Genomic DNA, 21,452 nt, shown 5'->3' with positions numbered 1-21,452 from the left:
CGCATTATGAACTCTTAGAAATGCCTGATTAAATGACTAGAACATGAGAAGCTGATCTCTTGTAGTCATTTCTTTGTTCAAATCCCAAATACGCCAATCACTCATCATCAATTTCTTCACCTATAAAATGGGATTAAAATTACCTACTTGACAAGATTGTGGTTAGAGTTAGAGGTAATGAATGGAAGTTCCCTTGTAAATATCCAGTATGTATTAGACACTGAATCCATGGAGGTTAACAGCAGTGATTTAAATGTTGGTGAGCTAGAGAAAGGCAGAGTGGTCAGAGGCTATTGGATTCCTCACTCCATGGACATTTGGGGTACCTTTGATCAGAAACCACCGTGGTGGAAATGCTGGCAGTTCCTAGCACGCCCATTCCCACTTTGCTTCAACTTCTATCTTGCTAGGAATTAACTACCACAGATGAATCTTCTCTGTGGTTGAAGCAGCACCTCCTTCAACCCTACCAAGGGATACTGTTTGGTCCAAGTGAAAGACTGTGGATCCTGCTATAAAGAAGTCAATGACAATGCCTGGGACCATGGCATGCCCACGTTTCTATTCTATTTCCAGCACTAAGCAAATTACCCCTGTAATAAGTGCTCAGAAATCTTTCTCAGTGAATAACAGAGGAGCCACACCACATTGGGGGAAAGAGTGTGCTACAAGGAAGATCTTGGGCTTTAGAATAAGAGTTTGGTGCAATCATGACTCTATCACTGAATGACGCTCAAGCTAGTCCAGAGTTACTGAGCTTTTCTATGCTAGTGTACTACACTGGCCTCTTATTTAACCAGGTTACTTAGATAGCAGCTCTTATAGTGCCCAGTTATTTATGACCTCTGACCCCACCGCATGTCCTCATTTATAAAATGAAAACACCTGCCCCTCAGGCTTGTCGTAAGGGTTACATGAAATCACGTCTATAAAGCAATCAATATGATATTTCCCTTGGATTAATAATTATTATTTTGCTGTCTTTATTCACTGTTATAACTCTGTCTTCTCTCGTATTTTGGAACATTCATTTTTCTCTTCTTTCTAAGTTATTTTTGTTAGAAGAATGAGTATACCACCTCCCATATGTGTGAGGCAGAACCTCTGCTACTGCAGCTCTCCTGGGCAGAGTCTCAGCATCATACCCTCCCCATGGGGTTTGAAGTCAGGGACACTGACATTACAAACATTTTCCTATGATATACCATAGCCAGGAAACATGCCAACCCATTTCCTGGGTCACCTATAAGTCAGTATTCACTAGCTCCATTCAACATTTGCCACTAAGTCTATTTAACTGAAAACTGCAACATAAGAATTAAATGTATACTGTTATTTATATGCTTCAGTGATTTTTAAGACTATCCATTTTCTCTGGCTCCCATATCCAAAGTCAAAGAATATCTTGTTCCTTATCTCAGGAGAAGGCTAATTTCTCTAAAAATCAAGAGCACCTGGATGGTGGTAATACAGATATGGATATAGAGACATAGATACTTAAAAAGTTAATATAACCTCCACATTCATTTTACACTAGGTAACTAAAGACAGTTGAGAATAAGTGATTTCCCAGGCTTGAGATAGCCCCCCAAATGTGACTGGATTTCAGCTATGTCAAGTTTGGAGATGAATTGAGTCTGCTGAATTCACATTGGTTAACTGACTAGTGACAATATTAGTAACGAGCAACATTTATGCATTACTTACTATGGACTATGTTTTATTTATATTTATTCCTTAAATCCTCACGATAATCCTACGTTGTAGGTACTACTAACATCTCTATTTCACTGAGAAGGAAACTGAAGCAAAGACAGTTAGTTCAGCAACTCATCTAAGGTTATACTGTTCGGATTTGAACCTTGTCCTCCACCGTATTATATTGCTTCTCACAGATCACAGGTAAAAAAGCATGAAAATAATTCATCCAAGCTGTGCCAGCGTGACACTGGAAAGCCATTTAAAGTGCAGTACAATGCTGTTGACTCCTCCACTCAACAGTCAAGGAATGTTTACAGAGCATAGCCACTCTGCCAGGTGCTGGTTGTTTACCATTCTTCCTGGTTAATTTTGCATTAAATCCTGGCCCTGATCATCGAGTAGGCAGAGTGCTGTGTAGGCCCACACAATGGAACCCCTGTGTCAGAGCATCCTGCCATGAGCTCCCTTGGCAGCTTGTTTCATGTAATATTGCTTTCTCTAAAATGCACTGAGACACCATCACAGGCCACCCCTGGCCCCCCACCAACCTGCCCAGCATTCCTGAGAGTCTGTGGGCTCAGGGTCAGGCAGGGCTGTCCAATTCTCTGACTTGTTACGTGATTGGAATAGCGTGGGAACAAAACTTAATGAACGGAAAATCATATACAATACAGAGTAAATCAGCGAATGACTTTAGTAATAGGAAGCTACACGTCCTTATGCCACCAAAAGCTAAATATTCTTTCAATGATAAGCATTCTGTTAACCTACACTTAGGAGCATTATGATGAGACCTGGAGAATCATTCCTTCCTGACCAAAGATTACTCCTTTCACATGAATAGAAAATTAGAACCACAGACCTCAATCTCTCTCTCCCCTGAACACTGGATTAAACACTACCACCTTTTGCATCTTTGAAAATTTTCATTCCTTGAAGGCCTTTACTGGGCTTACAATGGCCTACAGTAAGGAGGTCTGCTTGGTTGGGCTGCATCCTCTCTGACGTAGCCACATGGCTTCCTGTGGCTCTTCCATTCATTCATTCATTCATTCAGCCAATAATCACTGAGGACATGCCAGGACCTGTGCTGGTGCTGGCAGGCTCCAGCCATGAACAGCTTACAGTTTATTGGAAGAGAGAGACATTCAACAAAATAAACAAGTATAGAAAGTACTCATTTCTTTCAGTAATTCCAGGAGCCACAGAAAATCCTATCAATGTTACTGCCATATCTCTTGACTTCAGAGATTATTTTAAACTCCTCTACCCTCCCCCCATGTCCTATATTTTCTTTTCCTGAAACTGCTACATATCGTCCATTTGCCCTCAGACCCACCCTTCACCTTCTCTGCAAGCCTGTGTGTCTCAGGATGTATACAGTGTATATCACAAACTTCCCCTTGCCTTTGGCTTCCTGTTAGACTCAGCCAAAGGGGAGGCAGTGACCAGAAATTTTAAAAAATAAAAATAGAGAGAGAAAGTTAGGTCAGGGAGTTTTTTCACCAAGCCTGTCCCTGCAGCAACCCTGGGAGGTGGCTGCAACCCTCAACTGAAGACCACACACTCTGGCAGGCCACCCTCCCCACACAGCTCTCTCCCTATGCCCCTTCCTGCCCCTCTCCCCCACTCCAGGTTCTGGATACAATACAGGCCCTTAGATTTCATACTATTCCTTGGGGTTTTAGTAAAATTCCCCCACAACTTTGTAAATAGTCTTTTATTAAACTCTCCCCAAATGACCCATTTTGAACATGCCATCTGTTTCTTGCAAGGAGCCTAACTCATACAGCTGCTTTGGATTTTTCCTTCCTCATAGCTTTTTCCTGTACAAAGAATTATTTCTGACATTTCATGAAATATTTTGGCCCAATCAGTTCAATAACCTTTTAATGAGTGGCCACCATATGCTTCGCCGTTCAAAATGCTGAGGACAGAAAGATGACTAAGATGTGGGATTTGCCCTGAAGGAACCTGGTCTAATAGTGGAAACATGCACATAAAATAGAGCACATAAAACAGATCACTGTTTTGTACTATAATGAGCACTTGGAGTGTGAACAAGGCTATCACAGGTGAACAAAGGTGGACCACCTAACTCAACCTTGAAGAGGGTGTTGAGAGAAGGCTTCTTGGTGGAGTCTTTAATCTGTGCCCCAAAGACCTCACTTCTCTGTAGCACAACTGTGGCACATCATCTCCTTTGTTAGAGATTCAACTTGACTAGAGCTGACAGCTTGAGAAATCAGGGATACTGCATACATCCTTGTTTCAACTAGAAGGAAAAGTTTTACTCTCTGACCTCAGAAACAAGTATTTTTTAAAGTATACAAGGTCCATCTGGAAACTATCCAGCCATGTAATATATTCTCATTATATGAACAATGGCTGGATACTTTCCAGACAGACCTCGTATATATGTGAATATGCACACAATAACAAACATTTATAGCTTGTATATACCTCAGTTCACAAATTGAGGAATGCAAACACTATTATTCTTTAGATTTTCTTAATTCCACCAAATAGCAGGGACATTATTTGAGTCAATTCAGGTCTCCTTGAGGTGTTTCTCAGGATTTTGATGTGTATGTGTGTGTGTGTGTGTGTGTGTCTGTGTGTGCGCATGCATGCACACATGTTGGTGTGAGTTTTCGGTGTAGAGACATCTGGTCCTTGATGCTGTCACCTATCCATCACTGAGCAGCATTTGATCCCCATGGGTCACCCACGATTTCTCCTCATTCCTAACCGTGGGGCCTCCTCCTGTCCTTTCACTCAGCATCTGAACTCTGTGTACTCCCCCTCTGTATGTGGCCATGATCTGGGGCTGGACAAGAGGACAGGCAGGGCACGAGACTCCTTCCATGGGTCTCACTGATTTTGAAGTACAGGCAACTCCTATCACAACCAGGAGAATCTTTATCATGCCTGGGATGCTTTTACTTATTTTGTATTCTCCCAAATATTGTCTTATGTGTCTGGGCCTGTGATATTGAATCTCAAGACTCAAGAGTTTTTTTTCCTTTGTTATCATCATCTGCTTCATCATTCCTTCGATGAGAAAATTAAGATAGACCAGACTGTTCAGCTGCCCAAAGGAAGAAAGGGTGGAAATAATAGATGAGATCTGATGAGGGAAGGGGGAGAGGAGCCCATGAATACTTACAAATTTTCCTAGCCCAGATTCATTAAATGCAATCTGTAAGCCAGGAACTGGAGGTACAAAGATGAATCTGAGAAAGTGCTTGCCCGCTGGAAGTTCAGAGCCTATTAAGAAATTGTAGAGCCAAATAAATAACTATTGCCAATGTAACAGGCAGTTTCAGAAAAATACAATTTCCAGCATACGAGAAAACTGGAAAAAAGTGAAAAATGAAAAAAAACTTATTTATGGGCATTAACTCTGCTTTCTCCCTGTTGTTTCCTTAAAGCTGAAGCACATGGATTGGCAGAGTAAGTTTTGTCCTAAATGGTCTAATAAACCGTTGACTGCCTGCCGTATGCGTCGTGGCTGTAAGGCTCCATTATTGGTGTGACAATAATTGAGGTTTCCAGATTTGACAAGACCTCCCATGCATGGTGTCACCAGCAGTTTTCAGACTTAATGATTTACTGCCTTGCTGGCTTGGAATAAGCATGTTCTACATGAGCTCCACGGTCCTGGCATGTCTGCTGAGGAGTGAGGATTTTCCTTCAATAATCACATTAGGATGTGTACTCAACTCTCCAATATTTCAAATAACAGTTCACTTACAAAAGAATAGAGCTGGGAAGGCAACTTGAATATCTTTTCTGAGTTAACTAATAATGAAACTATTGTCAATATATGGAGGTAATGTTAGTCTACTGAGTAAGGAGATAATCTTAACTCTTAGCTTGGTCCATGCTATTCCATTTCTCTTATCAGATCATTTTTAAACTTAATGCATCTTTATCCACTCATTGATGGTTAAAGAAAAAACAAAAATAAATAAATAAACTTACTGCAAAAGGAAACGTGGTTAATATGTGGTCATTTTCCCTTTGTGTCAAGAAAGTCATTAAGGACTAATGTTTTTCTGACATGTTTGGAAGCTTTCAACACACTCTGTGCTGCAGTAATTTGACATGAAACCTCAGAAGTGCACAAGTGGAGATTTGGCTACACTTTCAGATAGAGAATTTCTATTACCCAGGCAATCTTTAGGATTAAATGCCTTATAGTTACCAATTTATATACATAGAGAGAATCTGCTCTCAGTCATAAAGTGACAGTGACAGCTCATCACCCACATAATCCCACTGGATCAGTAAACCAGCCAGGAACTAGGACTCTGTGGAGCTTCTGCCCTTCAGACCAAAATATCTATAACATAAACTCTGTGGCGGCAATGCCTTAGATTTAGAGCTCTGGTTTGATTTAACTTCCATTCCTTTTATAAAAGAAAATCTATCTTTTTTCCCCTCAAAGAACTTCAATAGCTATCTGGCTAACTAAGAAATCTTACTGACAGTTATAGAGCAACCAGTGTGAGAGGAGCAGGGGAGGAACTGACAAAATGGAATCACTTCGATCTTTGCTGACAAACAAAATTCTAGAAAGGGTGTCCTTGCCCTTAAGCAATTACAATTATAGTTGGCCCTTGAACAACATGGGTTTGAACTGTGCAAGTCCACTTATACACAGATTTAGTTTCCAATAAAAGTTACACGAAGTGTGGCCTGCCTCCCCCACCTCCTATCCTACCACTTCCGCCTCTTCCGCCACCGCCACCCCGAGACAGCAAGACCAACCCCTCCTCTTCCTCCTCCTCCTCAGCCTACTCGTCATGAAGATGACAAGGATTGAGACCTTTATGATGATTCACTTCCACTTGATAAATAGTAAATATATTTTCTCTTCCTTGTGATTCTCGTAACGATTTCTTTTCTCTAGCTTGCTTTATTGTAGTAATACAGTATATAATACATAGAACATACAATATATGTGTTAATTGACTGCTTATGTTATTGGTAGGGCTTCTGGTCAACAGTAGGCTCTTAGTAGTTAGGTTTCTGGGGAATCAAAAGTTATATACATGGCCAGGCACGGTGGCTCACGCCTATAATCCTAGCACTCTGGGAGGCCGAGGCGGCAGGAGGATCTCTTGAGCTCAGGAGTTGGAAACCAGCCTGAGCAAGGGCAAGACCCCATCTCTACTAAAAATAGAAAGATCCAGCCCAAAGTCGGGGCATGCGCCTCTAGTCCCAGTTACTGGAGAGGTTGAGGCAGGCGGATCACTTGAGCCAGGAGTTTGAGTTACAGTGAGCTACAGTGACTCCACTGCACTCTACCTGGGGTAACAGAACGAGACTCTGTCTCAAAAAAAAAAGTTATATATGGATTTCAGCTGTGTCATGGGGTGGGGGCATGTCAACACCCCTAACCCAGGTATCGTTCAAGGGTCAACTATAATCTCCAAGCTTCTGCAAGCCTCTGCAGGCCTCAGGAGTCAAGGAGCTAAGAGGTATTTGTGACTGTTGCAAAGAAACAATAATTGAAAAAATAATAATAATTGGCTGTCTCCTTATTCCCTCTTTAGTTCACTCTATAAATTTTTGCTGCCTAAGCAAAAATGGTATTCTGAATATTGAGAGGGCTTATCTCATGGGGATGTGTTAAAACTTTCTGATCATTTTATGAAAATATAAATTATTAAATTATCCTAAGTTTGAAATAAATAGGATCAGCCTAAACTTATTGTTCAGTCTTCTGAGTTGGTATCTGGTATTCTCATCAGCCAAAAACTTGATGGGGGAACTTAGATTTTATCCACATGTATAAGTAGATTTTTAAATATGGGATACAATTACGCCTCAATCTATTGAAATAAAAAAAATATATAGGATACAAAAATTAATCAGAGTCATTCAAAAAAAAACCTTAAAGTCCAGAAAGTGACCTAGAACATGCATAGTTAAGGCTCAGATCATGTGACTCCCAACTATTCAAAGTGGTTCCTTGGTGATCTCTGAACCATGAGGGAGGTCCCTATCCAGACACTATAAAATAAGACGCAGACCATAGCCAATCTCTCTCTTTGCCCTTCCTTTGGCTTTGCCTTTGCTGCAACAACGGGTCCAGTCGTCATCTGTGGCATATATATTACACTCTGTAAACCTATATCTTGCTCTTGCCCTATAATCCTCTTTCTCTCCTCAACAAACCTCATTTTCATGCTTGCCTAACTTCGGCGTGTCTGGTCTTTCTTTGGTTGTGAGCATGCCAAGAACCAACATTTCAGACTAAAACCTGACACATATAGTTTGCTGAACATAAAATCAGTACCCAGAAAAAGTGAATTATATTCCTATAAATAAGCCACAATTAGAAAATATAATTTTTAGAGATATTATTTAAATTATTTTAAATAACCTATAAGGTATTTGAAAATAAATCTAGCAAAAGATGTGCCATAATTTTATCAAGGAAAAATACAAAACTTTACCAAAGGATTTAAAACTTAAGTATTTATGGATGGCAACATTCAATACCTTGAAGATGTCACATATTGCCAAATTAATCTATAAATTGAATATAATTGCAGTCAAAATCTCACAGGGTTTTCCATGCAACTTGACAAGCTGCTTCTAAAATTTATAGGGCAGTGAGAAGCCAATTCTATTACATAATCAACAAGACAACTTTGAGGATAAAGGACAATGTAGGTAACTCACCAAATCATGTATCACAGCATTATACAGGGATAGTAATTAAGAAATTGGAATATTTGCAAGAAAAGACAACTAAAATGATAGAAAAAATAGCCCAGAAACAAATTCTTGCTTATATGGGCACAATATAATATGATATAACTAAGATGATGTCACAGATTAAAGGGAATGAATGAACTATTCAATAGACGGTGCTAGAACAGTTAGTTAATCTGGTAGACATTAACGGTGCTCAACAATGTCCAAGTTTCCTCTCCTTTCTAATAGACTGAAGTCCACACTTCTATACCAAATACCACCTTGCAGTTGGTCAGGCCATGTGGCAGGGTATAACCAATGACCATGAACAGAAGTATTACGAACAGTAGGTGAAGGATCCCTTGCCCTCTTCTCTGCACTGCTAGCAGAGGAGGCTGTGTATTCTGGAAGGTAAAGCTACAAAACTATACTCACTTCTGCCTGAGTCTTTGAGAGACTTGTAGAGCAGAGAATCAACTGTGATCATCATTCAATGGCTACCAATGCTGGGCACGTATAAGCAAGAAACAAATCTTGCTGCATTAAGACATTCAGATTTGGAATTTAATTTGCAACTGAAGCAAATTAAGTTGCTTCAGTTATTGCATTATCCTGATAATGCAATTATCCTATGGAAAAATATTAAATTAGATCCCTATCACAGACCACAGGTGGCTTTTAACTTAATTTAGACCTAAAGATGAAAAAAGAAAACCTTGAAAAAATTTTAGAAGAAAATATACAAGAATACCTTTATGGGATTCGTGAAAATAGCAGATTAGTGGTGACCTCCTGGCCCTCAGCTCCCAGAGTAGGAGCATCGTGAATCTGCAGAGAAGCAGCACAGGACAAGAGTGCTGGGGGAAAAAAAAGGTAAATTGGAGAATTAACCACGAACCCTGGAGAGTGCGACATATACGATAGGGAACAGAGCATGAGACGGCTGCGCCTGTTGGCCAGCTGGGGCAGTGTGATCTGACCCACAGGAGAACAACTCTTCCTCCACCGACCTCCACATCCACTCAGGCGGGGAAGCACCTGAAGTCAGTGCGAAGTTGTGGCACGGGCTGTGTGGAGAAGAGACAAAAGTGGGAAACATTTTGAACTGTCCAGTGCTCTGTGCTAGGTCTGCACTGGGCTGGGGAGGGACTGGTCTGAGTGGGCACTTCCCGGGTTCGCAGGAGGGAGTCTGGAGACAGGTATCTCTCCTCTGGTGGCCGCTGGGACCAGAACAAGGGAGGTGAATGCCGAAAGGGAGGCTCTGCCCTTGGAAACCACCAAAGATTCAGCTGGTGTAGGGTGGGACAGAGAGTACAGGACCCCCTACTGGACTGATGTGAGACAGTGCATCAGGGAAGCAATGGAGACAGCCCAGGGGCTCGTTGAGACAGCCTGCCAAACCCAGTACCCACTGCCCTCCGAGCGGTCGCCTCCAGTGCTGGCCCTCTGCGAGTGGGCAGCCGCCATTTTGGGGGTCCACAGCCTAAAAAACACTGTGGTGCATTGCTGATGTGGGCACCGCCCCTTCTCCAGCCCAGCAAAGCCAGCCCAGTCAACAGACTCAGGCAGGGCCCCTGCCCCTGCCCAGCAAAGCAGGCCCGGCCCTTGAAGGAGGGGAGTAATGAGAGAGACCACTTTCTAAACATTCTTCCCCCAACCCAGCCACTTGCCTTTTCGCACTGGCTGGACAAACCCCGCCCTTGGGCGGCGGAGTAACGAGAGAGGCCGCTTTCTGAGCTGACTCGCCCCGGGGCCTCGGGTGGCGTTTCTCCGGCCAGCCTCTGTATTTTGGGCGGGGACTTGACAAATCCCTCCCTTGGAGGGGCAGAGTAACGAGAGAATCCGCTTCCTGGACTGAGATGCTCGGCGGCCTCAGGCAAAGCCCCTCCCCGAGCCTGGCAGGGCACACTCCAACCTTGGAGGAAGGGAGAAAGGAGAAAAGTCACTTTCTCTGGGCGACTGGAGTGAATCTGTGGGGCCTTAGAGCTAAGCAAAAGGGGTCAGACTGTTGATTTGCTCCAGCAGGTAGGTTTTGATCATCTGATAAGAACATAACACTAGGGCTCGCCCTTGGTGCCCAGGCTGCTGCCAGCTTTGGGGCTGGTGGTTTGGGAAGGAAAATCTGGGCCAGAGTCCTTAGCAATTGCACCAATTGACACCCCCCACCTGGAGCTGCCTCACAAGTGTGGCAAAAGAACCCTGAATAACATATTAGCAGCTCTTCCCTAGCAGTAGATCAAGCAACCACAGAAGTATACCCTCTCAGGCTCGCAGGTACCTGCTACTCTTCTTACCCCACCTAAAGTGGCAACAGGGCTCAAGTAACCCTTGAGAGTGACAAGACATTTCCCAAACATTGGGGCATTTGTATACCCCATTTGGGGGTTTAGAGCCCAACGCAAAGACATTGCAATACCTTGATAATCAACTCCTTCACTCAAACTACAAGCAACAAAAGTGAGGGTAACCCCATAGCCCAACACAGTGCTTTCCATCTCAAACTAGTGGAGGGCAGCAGAGTCACATACACAAGAGCAATTTACCACCTGGGAGACTAAGCAAGGGATTCAAATTCACTAATCTCCTTTGGCAAGAGGTGAAGACAACAGATCAGAGATAACCCAACAGGCTAAAACACCTCTAAGGCAATACAGGACCAGAGTGCATCTCCCCAGCACTGTCAAGGAACATCCCTTCAGGGACTTGGAGATAAGACCATAAACCAGCCCCAGCACTCCCAGTTCTTGACAAAGTAGCCTGATGAAAAAGAATCAGCGAAAGAACACAGGAAACATGAAAGATCAGAGAGAAAAGTCATCCCCCCAAAAAAATATTTGATCTCCATCAATAGATACCAACTTACACAATATAATTAAACTTAACAGAGGAAGAATTCTGAATATGAATTGCAAGAAAACTCAATGGAATTGAAGAGAAAATAGAAACCCAACATAAAGAAGCCACAAGAACAATACAGGAAATGAATGAAAAATTCTCTAAAGAAATTAAAATACTACAGAAAAACCAAACAGAAATCTCAGAAATGATGGAGGAATTCAAGGAACTTCAAAACACACTGGAAAGCCTTAAAAACAGAATGGATCATGCGGAGGAAAGAATCTCAGAGCTTGAAGATAATGCCTATGTCCTAAACAAATCAGATGAAGAAAAAGAACACAGAAACAAGAGACAAGACCAAAACATATAAGAAATGTGGGATCATGTAAAGAAGCCAAATATAAGAATCATTGACATCCCAGAGAGAAAAGAAGAAAATATACGAGGGTTGGAAAACTTATTTCATGGAATACTGGAGGAAAATATGCCTGGCCTGGCCGGAAATCTAGATATCCAGATACAAGAAGCACACAGAACTCCTGAGAGACTCAATGTGAAAAGGCAATCACCACGTCATGTAGTTATTAGGCTGACCAAAGTAAACATAAAAGAAGCAATCCTTCGAGCAGTGATGCAAAAACAGCAGATAACCTACAAAGGAAAACCTATCAGTCTAACTGAAGACTTCTCAACTGAAACTTTACAAGCCAGAAGGGACTGGGTGCCTATCCTTAATCTTCTAAAACAGAATAATGCCCAGCCTAGAATTCTCTACTCAGCAAAATTAAGCTTCATCTATGAGGAAGAAATAAAGACCTTCCCAGACAAACAATCACTGATGGAATTTGCAAAGACCACACCAGCCCTACAGGAAGTACTCAGACCTGCATTACACACTGAACAGTGCAATAGACACTCCCCAAAGTAAAATCGCTCAAGAGTTAAAGTCTAGAACCTGGACTCCATGATGGCTCAAGGAGTGAAACAAAACAATAGGCATTCACCCAACAATATGAATGGAAATCTACTTCAAATATCAATCCTCTCAATAAATGTGAATGGCTTAAATTGTCCTCTGAAGAGATGTAGACTGGCAGAGTGGATAAAAATCCACAAGCCTAGTATCTGATGTCTATAGGAAATACATCTAACCCACAAAGATGCTTTCAGGCTCAAGGTCAAAGGATGAAAAACAATCCTCCAGGCAAATGAAAGCCAAAAGAAAGCAGGGGTAGCCATACTTATTTCAGATAACATAAGCTTTAAAATAGCAAAAGTAAGAACAGACAAAGACGGCCACTATATAATGGTGAAAGGGAAGATCCAACAAGAAGAATTGACAACTCTTAATATTTATGCACCCAACTCAGGAGCACCCAGATACATAAAGCAAACCCCGTCTGATCTAAATAGCATGATAAACAATAATGCCATAGTAGCCAAGGTCTTCAAGACCCAACTGAATGAACTAGACAGATCTTCCAAACAGAAAATAAGCAAAGAAATAATGGACTTAAACAGAACTCTAGAACAAAAGGGTCTGACAGACCTCTACAGAACATTCAACCCAAATAAAGCTGAATATATATTCTTCTCATCAGCTCATGGAACTTTCTCCAAAACTGATCACATACTAGGCCACAAATCAGACCTCAACAAATTCAAAAAAATAGAAATTATAACGTGTATCTTCTCAGATCATAGTGTTATAAAATTAGAGTTCAATTCCAACAGAAATACTCACCACTTCACAAAGTCATGGAAATTAAACAATCTAGTGTTGATTAACTATTGGGTCAAGGAGGAAATACAGAGGGAAATCAAAAGATTCTTTGAATGAAATGATAACAGGGACACAAGTTATCAAAATCTGTGGGATACAGCAAAAGCATTCCTGAGAGGAAAACTAATAGCATTAAATGCTCACATCCAAAAACGAAAAGCTCAAAAATCAACAAACTAACAAACAGTCTCAAGGAATTGGAAAAGGAAGAGCAAATCAATTCCAAACCTAGCAGAAGAAAAGAAATGACTAAGATCAGAGAAAAACTAAATGAAATTGAGAATAAAAGAACTATACAGAAGATCAACAAAACCAAAAGCTGGTTTTTCAAAAAGATAAACAAAATTGACAGCCCTCTTGCTAGATTGACAAGAACTCAAAATGAAAGGACTCTAATAAACTCAATTAGACATGAAAAAGGAGAGGTCACAACAGACACCATGGAAATACAAAACATTATCTTTGAACACTATAAAAACCTATATGCCCAAAGACTACATAATGTGGAGGAAATGGATAAATTCCTGGAAACATACAACCTCCCTAAGTTCACCCAGGAGGAAATAGAATTCCTGAACAGACCAATATCAAGCACAGAAATTGGAGCAGCAATTTAAAAACCTTGCAAAATGGAAAAGTCCCAGACCAGATGACCACACTTCTTAGTTTTACTAAACATACAAAGAAGAATTCATACTGACACTGAACTGTAGGTTCTTGGTCCCCGACTCAACAGAAATTGGCACAAAGACAAAGGCAAAGAGAGAGAGAGCTTGGCTATGGTCTGCATCTTATTTTATAGTGTCCAGGTAAGGACCTCCCCGTGGTTCAAATGTCACCGCAGAATTTGATTGGACAGTTGGGAGTCACATGACCTGAGCCTTAACTATGCATGTGGGTTCTAGGTCACTTTCCGGACTTTATGGTACCCATGCTGCTTGGCCCGTGGGCGAGAGAGCCCTCTGCATTCTTTTGCAACTGGCGCGCCAAGTTCTGACTGGCAGATACGTAGGATGTCCCCTCTTCCTCCAGGTATGGAGAATTAGGGTTGGCAGGACCAAGATGGGGCAACAGCACTGACTTTTGTCCCTAGGAGACCCAGAATTCCTCACTATCTAACAGTCTGGGTGGGCCAATTTATCCACTGGAAGATATCTTAAAAACTTCCTTTAGGTTTCTAAAAAGTGATGTTATCTACAGAGAAAGTTAAGAATTTTTATGAACAACAGCTATGGGGAGAAGAATCTTTATGACCACCAGCTGCATGGCTCCAGAGTGGCAATTACAGGGGGACAGTTACTAATTATTATTATGATTTTTAGCTAGGCCCTTACCACAGTTCTTGCCTCGCACCCAGTTATTGAAGGGTGATTTCAAGCTGATCTTTCAGCAAACTTTCAGGGGAAAGGTCAAGTTTCCCCTCACCCCTCCTATGGCTTATAAACAACAAACATTTATTTCTCACAGTTCTGGAGGCTGGAAAGTCAAAGATCAAAGCATTGACAGATTCTATGTCTGGTGAGAGCACATTCCTCATAGACAGTGCCTTTTCACTGTCTCCTCGCATGGTGGAGGAGCTAGCTAGCTCTCTGTGGTCTCTGTTATAACTAATCCCATTCATAAGAGCTCTACCCTCATGACATAGTCATCTCCCAAAGGCTCCACCTCCTAATACCATCACCTTGGGGGTTAAGATTTTAGCATAAGAATTTTGGAAAACACAAACATTCAGAGGATAGCAGAGGGCGATGGGAGATGAGACAGTGGCTATATTACAAACAGCCTTATATGATTATAATTACAACCATATGTTACTGAAAGCTCTGCCACTTGTCCACGAGGCCGAATCAGAAGAATAAGGACAAGCAGTTTGAGGAGGAAGGAAAGAGAGTTTACTTTGCCAACAAAGGAGGAAATATGGTAGATCTTCTGGTCTCAAAATCCCAAATTTCCTGAACATAGGCAGAAATACAGAGCTTTTAAAGGGAGGATTCTCAGCTTCAATATTTACTGTAGTTAACTATTCTAATCTTCCCATCTCCGACAAAGACAAAGCCTATGAACCCTGCCATCCACCCACCTGGGGGGCTGGTGTCCCCTGGGAGTTTTAACAAAAGACTTAACCTGCCTCAGGGATGCAGGCCAGGCTTCAGTTTTCAAAAGAGTGGGGGAAGTTTTAAGGAGACAGAAAATTGCCACTTTTTTTCCCAGGCCATTCCCTTTGTTACATATCCCCCATTCTCAATATTTCCTTTCCATATCTATAGGAGGAGGAGCGACTACTCTGTTACACATGGGCCTATCACGTGTTAAATGCGTGACTTTAGACAAATTCCTTTACCTTTCTGTGTGTCAGCTTCCTCAAGTGTCAAGTACCAATGATATTTTCTTCCAGTTTTCTAATGAGGATTTAATGCGATTAAGTTTGGTTAAGTTCTTAGCATAGCACCAGACACATGAGAGATGCTATCAAGAAATGGTAGTTTAATCTGACTCATAGAGCAGCTCCCCAGGCCTAATAGTCATTCTAATGGCCTTTCTAGAAGATCCATTATGTGTGTCTTCTTAATACTCATCTGTATTTTCTAAATTTTCAATGATGACATAAGTCTTTTATAATATAATTAAAGCTTTTATAATTTTTTTAACTTTTTATTGATACATAATATTTACACATATTTATGGGATGCGTGTTATATTTTGTTACATGCGTAGAATGTATAATGAGCAAGTCAGGATATTTGGGGTATTCATCGCCTCAAATATTTATCGTTTCTATATGTCAGGAACATTTCAAATCTTCTCTTCTAGCCATTTTAAAATACACCATACATTGTTGTTAACTATAGTCACCCTACTCTGCTATCAAACATTAGAACTTATTCCTTCTATCTAACTGTATGTTTATACCCATTAACATACCTCTCTTCATCACACCCACCCACATATCCTCCACCCTCCCCAGCGTCTAGTATCTACTATTCTACGCTCTACCTCCATGAGATCAACTTTCCTAGCTCCCACTTATGAGTGAGAACATGTTTTTTCTTCCCATGTTTAGTTTGTACCTAACCAGATAAATTATTCACCAGTATCTATGACTGGCTCACTCTAATCAACTAAATTATACAGAATTGCTATTGGCAATTTTGTGCTCCATTTTAGAAATCCCTGGGTCTCTGAATGTTTCTCCAAAACTTCTAAAGGACTAATCGTGGTCAGCTCTGTGTGCGGACAACAAAAGAAGCTTCTAACCATAAATCTCTGTTATGCAAGTCTATCCCATTGCCTAAAATCTCCTAATTTACAACTACAGGGGCCAAGGGAAAACTTCCCCTTCACCCACTGAAGGTTTGCTAAAAAGAATCAACTGAAATAAGGTAGATTACTTGGAGAGAAGGCATATGAATTTTTTAACATGCATATGGGGAAGAACCACACAGTGATTATCCCAACTCCCCAATGGGGTTCAAAAGCTTATATATCATCCTGACGTTACAGAAAGAATGGGGGCTTGGATCACGGCAAAACAGATTATGGGAGAGGGAGGAGAGGAGGCCTGGCTAGCAAAGGTGGTCTTGTCATGTAGATGGAACGTCACAGATAGCAAGCAGCCTTCAGAGAGAGTAGACAGTAAAAGTTTCTTTCAGATCTTAATAGGTCTCAGACTCAGTTAATCTTTCCTAGATCCGTACAAGGGAAGCACTCTGAGAAAACCTGGCTATTCTCTACAAATGCAAATCTCCCCCACAAAGGACAGCTTTGCAGGGCTAGCTCTGTATGCAGGCTCTCTGAACAGCCATCTCAAAATATGTCAAAGAAGTATATTTTGTGGTAAAATACCTTGATTTCCTTCATAACCCTTTAGTAATTGTTATATTATACAGTAGGACTCTGCTAAAACAGAAAGGTCTCCCCTTGCTCGGCTAAGAATGGCCCTTATCAGGGAGCGTCTTTTTGCAGTCACGAGACAGTAATGTATTCCCTCTCTCACGACTCAGAAAATATGTCTACGAAATACTCAAGTTGGCTTTTGAGGGCACTGACCCCGTTTTATATGCCTCGAAAGTGAAATCGTTTCCGAGGCAGACACAGCCTAGAAAGAAATTTGCAGGCGACCCCCATTGCCGTGATCAGCAGGGCAATCTTTACCAAGTGCAAAAACAAAATCATTTGCAGTCTCTGCTGCTGCATTAACGCTTCATTCAACCCTACAGCTCCGTGGCCGCCAGAGGACAAAAAAGACATTGGAGCGTGGCAGAGCATGAATCGGGACATATTCACAGCCTCGTAATTGTGCTGCGTAAGGAAAAGCTGTTGTTCCCTGGCTCCCGCATGTGCTCGTGTCCCCACCATCTGCAGTGACCTCGCTAAGACTGCTCCCCTCGTCCACTTATGTTGCCTTGGTGGGGTTCGACTGACACAGAGTTTCCTTGATGCTTTTCTTCTTTGACCTCTCATTTCCTATTCACTTCGGGAGGAGAGCACTGGATTTCATCTGGCTGGCGTGGGGTTTGGCTCCGTTGGAGAAAGCAGCCACCAAAGAGTAAAATTGGCGATGGGCAATTAAGAGACCTAATTCCCCAGGTACAGAGAGAGAATGACAGGCCTAGATGAAAAAGATTCCTATTCAGATCCCTTCCTTGCATACAGTGAAAACTGCAGTAAGACCTACTAATATTGGACCATTGTGGTCCCATAAGTGGGGAGGGACACAGTTTTTCCATCAGTAAAACTTAGTCACCAAGAGGGCCAGGCTCTCAAGGCAAATGGATGGTGATAAAAGGAGCCCCTAAGATTAACTATGAGTTAAGCACTGGGATGAAGTTATAAGATTAATTTCAAATGATGTTAAGTTTGGCAAAGTCCTAGGTGAGTATTCTGAAAATGCAAGATATGTAAATATGTGTTCACATATCTTATATATGTTTGTATGATTCCCCAATTAGATTGTAAGTTCTTAAAAGTGGTAGCCTATAATATGTAGTCTAGTGTGCTGCATGAACTATCTATTGTTCAAAAAATTAGAGAAGGAAACTAACATTTGCTCTGTATCTAGTGAAAGGCAGGAATTGATAGTAGAAGAATGTACTTTGTTTTGTGTGGAACAGAAATTGTTTTAGATTAGAAAAATGTGTTCTCTTTGATTTTAACTAATGCCATTTGCTTCTGTAACCGTGCTTGCTTTTAGTTGTTAGTCAAATATAGTTAATCAAAAAAAACAGGGCAGGAGTAACTCCATGACAGGCTGAACTTCCTAGAGTAGGCCTAAGTCTCAGTCCCCCTCCCTAAACACAGACCAGAACTGGCGCCGGGGCGAAAATTGAAAATCCTGAGGCTTGGGACCACCCAATCAGGGGTCAAAACAATCCTCCACTTTCAAAGGAACCAATGGACGAAGGGGAAAAGGGGATGGTGGGCTCAGCGTATCGTGTGCCACTGGTGTGTCGTGCACAACCGAAAGAACAAAAGCTTCACTTTTACCCCGGGGCGGGGTCCTGGTTCATAGGGAGGCCACTGCGTTGGTGCTCTGGGACTTGGACCCTAGCTCAAGCTAGCAAATAAACTCCTTTGCCATTTGCATCCTCGGTGACTCTGCTTCTCTGTTCCTGGGGCCGAGGGGAACCGGTTCTTACACTAGTCTTTCTTTTACATACACAAATTCATTCAGTTTAATCCTCAAAATGATGCTATTAAAATGCACAACTTATTATCAGCATTTTGTAGATGTGGAAAGGTGCTCAGAGTTTGAGGGACATGCTTACGGACTTACATGGAATAAGGGGAGGACAGACACCCAAATCCTGGTCTGTGTGTCTGCCCCTAAGGCTTGTGTTTTCTCAACAGCACCACCCAGTCTCCCAAATATGTATTCGTTTAACTTCATTTTAAATATGTGTATGTGTATATGCATATTTTAAATATTAAGGTAACCAAAAGTAAATCTTTACTAACCAGCACACATTGAAGGGTGTATGATAGATTCATGATTATAGTTCTAATGACACAAAAAGATTCTCAAGTGCTTTCTGAATCAAACAATATTAAGTTACTCTTTGTATCATTTCAGTGTTAATTGAAAATAGGCACTCTTTGTACATTAACTCTATGGAGAAGATAATTTGCCTATAGTGCTTAAAAATGATAATACTGGCAGGAAAGAGAGAAGAGAAGAGAGGAAAAAATCGAGATAATGAAGGAAAGGAAGGTTGATTCTGTGCTAGCTTCAGAAAGTAACTTAATCTAGGTTTCAGAACACTGTGAGCTTATTTCAAAGTCTGAATTATAGCAGTTAACAATTACAAAAATATTTTGGTGACATCTCACATCTTGTAGGTAGCATTAAAGACTTCGTGTTGGAGGGCAATACAGGTTCTTTGTGACAGCAACAGAAGTTACAAGCTCTGCCCTATGCAAAATTTTTACTTCCACTCACCAGACAATTCCAGAAGGCTTTTTTCTAACAAAAGGGAAATATAAAACAAAACAAAATAAAAATATCTGATACTATTGCCAAACACAGGTTCAGCTGCCCACCACCTGAGAACCAAACATAAGAGATGATTGTAGGTGAAGAAAAGGTGGTTTATTCAAGTGCTGGCAGCCTGAGGATGTGGCAGACTATTGTCTCAAAGACCATCTCATCTCCTCTGCTTACTGAACAACTTATAAATGGAAGGGATATGGGGGCTGGTGGCAGAAAGCAAGCTTTGTGCAAGTCATCATGATTTGCTCAATGGTTATCGGCAAACAATAGGTCGTCTGGTGGATCTTGTTATCAGCAGTCTGTGGTTAGCCTATTCCAGACTCTTGATCTGTTTTCCTCAAGGTCATTTTCTAGTCTTGTGTCCAGCAGCCATCTAAGCAAGCAGCAAGTTAATTTGAAACTTTTAAGACAGAGCAAAACGAAAGCACACTGGAAGCAAAATGGCTTCCCTTTAGCTAGCCTAGCATTATAGCCTGAATGGCCCTTGGGGTGCATTTGCAATACAGCTTCCCAAATAAGAGCACAGCATTACAGCCCACAGCTCAGAACTATAGCGGAAAAATAACCCCCACAGTTCCTAGTTGGAATATACCCCTGTTACGAAAGGCAGATTAACAAACGAAAAACAGTTTATTAACATGGATATTTCACATATATATGAGAGCCACCCAAAAAATGAGTAGTTCTCTAAGAGATGGCTTTAAATTCCTGCTTAATAGCATCTTCAACAAAAAACAATGAATTTTTAGAGAAGTGACAAAATACAAAGGAAAAGGACTTTGAGTCTTGTCAATTGAAGAATGATGAGGTTCATAAATTTGGAAAGGAGAGCTTTATTTCTCATAAAGAGTTGCAGGCTGGCCGTCTTGCAGGCTGGGAAGCATAGCCTCTGGCCAGAAGTCAAGAACAAGCAATTCCAGTGAAGATTGACAGGAACAGGAATTTATGCTGAGAGGGGTGGCCAAATATACACATTTAATAAGCCAGAGAAGGAGTCATGAATATTTATGAAAGGAGAAACATGCATATGTGCAATTGAGCTTCAAGCCCCTTAATGAGACCCATGTACAAAAAGTGGCATTAGCATGATCCGAGGATGGAGTTTTCAGCCCTCTGACATCAAAAGGTGAAGCAGAGGATATGAAAACTCTCACTGTGCATCCTCCGTAGACTGGCCAGAAAGACCAGTGGTCAGTGGTCTCTTATCAGGAAGGAATGCTGGTCAGTTGTTGTATCAAAACCACAAAAAGAGTTGGTTGAAAGCCGCAATGGAACAAGTCTCTCCAAAGGGCTAGTTCTGTTTAAGCCTTAGGGAAGAGAGCATAGTGGCAGTTAGTGAGGGAGGGGGTATAACAAGGCGTGACTGATCTCCTATCCCATCATGGCCAGGATTTCAGTTTTCAAGGTTTCTCTGGATTTCCCTTAGGCCAAGAGGGGATCTTTCAGTTGGTTGAGAGTCTTGGGATTTTATTTTTATTTCTCAGTCTCTAAGGACAGCAACTTGGGGAAAGGCAAATAAATGGCAGAGAAAGGCTAGTTAGTAAACCTTGTTAATGTAGATTCCTCTAGTACAATGTCCAGGCTAATAAGGGTCCAAAGTTGTCTTCAGTGGTTAACCTTTGTTCTCCTGGTGGAAGAGGGGAGAGGATACCTTTGTAAATCTATGTTATGTTTTTAGTCAAATAGAGGGAAGGCAGAGAGCTTTCCTAAATCTGTTTTTTCTTAAAGGTCTTCAGCTCAACGATCCTTCATATTTGAGGGCAGAATTTTCTAGTCTCCCATAGAAGAGAAATCTAACGTAAAATATAGCATGACCTGCATCAGCTGCTGAATATATTAAACTTTACTTGGGCCCTGGGGTCCTGAGAAACAGTGATAGTCAACAAATCTCACCACCACCATGAAGGAAATCAAAATATTTCACCCCAA

The sequence above is a fragment of the Propithecus coquereli genome, unplaced genomic scaffold, assembly GCF_000956105.1.
Source record: "Propithecus coquereli isolate 6110/MARCELLA unplaced genomic scaffold, Pcoq_1.0 Scaffold115, whole genome shotgun sequence".
NCBI lineage: Eukaryota > Metazoa > Chordata > Mammalia > Primates > Indriidae > Propithecus > Propithecus coquereli.
Note: the sequence above shows the minus strand (reverse complement) of the source record.